Here is a 2850-nt window from a genome sequence, read left to right on the forward strand (position 1 = left end):
ACAAACACAAATTTCTAGTCACAATTTTAACCATACTTTAACTTTTCAGACACAATGCAGAAGGTGAGGATGACAACATGTTGGATGTTGTTCCACTGGAAGACATTCCATGTGGCAGTGACTTGCAAATCGAGCACAATTGTGGCAAGCATGACACCACCAAAGTTAGGCAATCAGATTACATTGTCAATGGTGTCATCCAATTGCTTAGAAATACAGATGGCCAATTCACATAACTATTTTATTCCCTATCACAGAAGACCAGATTTCATCATTCATCGAAGACCTAATCAGCAACAGGGATACACTGCATGTGTGAGCTCATCCTCTAGTGAAGATTCACTTGAAAGGTATTACCGTTAGTGATTGCAGATCATTTGACAGTCTTGGGCTGAGTACACTACATTTTAATTACTTTTTTCCCTTTCCCGTTTGTCTCTTTTTCAGGCATAACTTGTGAGCAGCCTGCCGGTTCAGTGTGTGGATCAAGAACACATCCATGAGCTCCTGACTTAGTTGGATGGAAACACACAAATATCCCCTGAGACATTCTGCAGAAAGGTTTATACAACTATTTCTATGTTTGTTTAAGCCCTGTTTTGCATGATATGCATTGCTACAAATGTAACAAAATGATCATACGATCCAAAGTGTCCAATGACATTTACTGTTTAGAAGTTCATTTTTTAAAAGGAGTCTCACTTTTTAATTATTGTTATTGACCAACAGGCAGGTCAACAGCGTGGCTGCAAAATTATATCAAGAACACATCACATCAATTATATGCCAGTGGACCAAACAAATAGTGAATCCCTTCTGGCATTGCTGTCAGCATTCTGACAACCTGGAAGATTTCATGGTATGGCAAAGCATGATCTTAGTACAGTACATGTACGTGATCTACTTGAGCTATTCTCTCAATTTTTTTTTTTTGTCTTCTTGTCGATACCACAGATACGCTGGAGAGGTGTTTTATATCATGTGGTAAACCAGCATGAGTGGGGGAGAGATCCAGATGAAGATGAAAAGATGAACCATTGGGACAATGTCAGCATGACTCTCTTGGGACAGAGCGTACTGCACAATGGCTAGAGCCTGAAAGCCCTGCACATGAAAAGTTAAGAGACATTCTTCTGGATTCCAAATTTGTGGAGAAAATACGGCTTTACTTGAGCTACAGGTAAAGACCTTTTGTGTCAGTCTACAGCTTTACACAATTCAGTGCAAACTGACATTAACATTCATATTTGTTGATTTTTATAATCATTTTATTTGTGTAGAACAACTGAGGAATTAGAACAGTTACACCAACTCATATTAAAATATGATTCAAAACGCCAGGCCTATACATTTCCTGCTTATCGAGCACGGAATTTTATGGCTGCCATAGATCACAACAGCCACCAGGGACGTCCATACCATCGTAACAAGGATAGAAGACAAGTGTAAGAACGCGCAATACTCCACATTACTGTGCCACAATAATATGATTCTAGGTTTATGTTTTTGGTTAGTGTACATGCCGACATGAGTTAGGGCATCTGACATTATTGAGTAGTTGTGCAAATAGTCAAAAGGTAACTGTACCGTGACACTATGACTTGATGCAATACACATCATGTCTCCTGACTCTGTATTCCAAGTGCACGTCACACTGAAAACCAACAGATATGTTACTTGTAAGAATCATTCTATGTTACTGAAGGCAACTATTACATTACAACTATTGATTCTTGTTTCAACCTCAACTGCAATACACTTCTAGACGTTGAAATAATACTGACCAATCATAATTTGCTAAGGTTAAATTACTTGAGTGAACACATCATGTTTTGACATTATAGATTATATAAGTAATGACTGGAGTGTCTGAGAGTTTAAATAGCAGATGGTGTAGACAAAGCATTAATTGAAGAACTTGTGTTACTTGCATTTGACTCTCAGTTAAATTTTACTCTCTTGTATTATCAGGTATCATAGAAAGTTTAACAAGAAAAGTGGACGATGGACAGTGGAGCGTAAAAAAGTGAAGAAAGAATACAGATACTTCATACCATTAAAGCGAATGATTTTGCTGCGTCGACTGACAGACTCCACCAGATGATGGACTACATCACTAGGAGATGATGATCCAAGAAACATACAGCCCTCAATTGCCACATATCCACCCCCAGACACAAGTCAGTTGATAGATGAATGCCACTCCAGATTTCTGCGACAGACACACAATTTGGAGAACAATGAGGTTTTGTTTTAGATGATACTAAGTTGATCACTGAAATCTCCCACATTGTCAAAGTGAGAGCGGACTGCAGATCACAGTTCTGTCAGTTGAAAGTTATGTATTTATCACCTATTACTATTTAGACTTAGCCAAGAATTGCATTGCAGTGTGGTACAAGTTAAGTTATTTCTGCTCAAGTTCTGATAATCGTTTGCTGTATTACAGTTGTATTTTGAAATGCTTATGTCATTCAAAACCAGGAATGCACAGGGTTATTGCACATGCATTACGCCACAGTTTGACTGTATTTCTGACTCAAAGGTAGTTCATGCATTTAGTGACTTTGAGTGTTGATTTTCCATTAAGGTCTCATACATGCATTATTACTTTGGTACATGAAAGAAGAGTACTGACAGTATATGGTTCCTGAGTGTTCATGTGTTATAACTGCCTTGGTTGACCATGGTAACTGTCAAAGATTTAAGTCACATAACAATTTCCTTTGTTTGCTATAGTCACCTTTTGTTTCAGTTCTATGCAAACCATTTATGAACTACACAATGGTGAAAGTTTTCCCATCTTGGAGCAAATGCCTTGCTCTTTCACTCTTAGTTAAATTTTTTGCA

General features: G+C 37.8%; 1 long non-coding RNA gene across 1 annotated transcript; it reads left to right on the plus strand.

Annotated features, from left to right (window-relative positions):
• Window positions 1–453: 453 nt before the first annotated feature.
• On the plus strand, window positions 454–2626 carry LOC122797293. The gene is made up of 4 exons (XR_006364053.1): window positions 454–561; window positions 730–859; window positions 955–1180; window positions 1972–2626. It is a non-coding gene; the product is annotated as an uncharacterized LOC122797293 (long non-coding RNA).
• The last annotated feature ends 224 nt before the right edge of the window (window positions 2627–2850 follow it).

This window comes from Protopterus annectens, chromosome 3.part0 (assembly GCF_019279795.1).
Source record: "Protopterus annectens isolate FY-2018-M chromosome 3.part0, PAN1.0, whole genome shotgun sequence".
Lineage (NCBI taxonomy): Eukaryota > Metazoa > Chordata > Ceratodontiformes > Protopteridae > Protopterus > Protopterus annectens.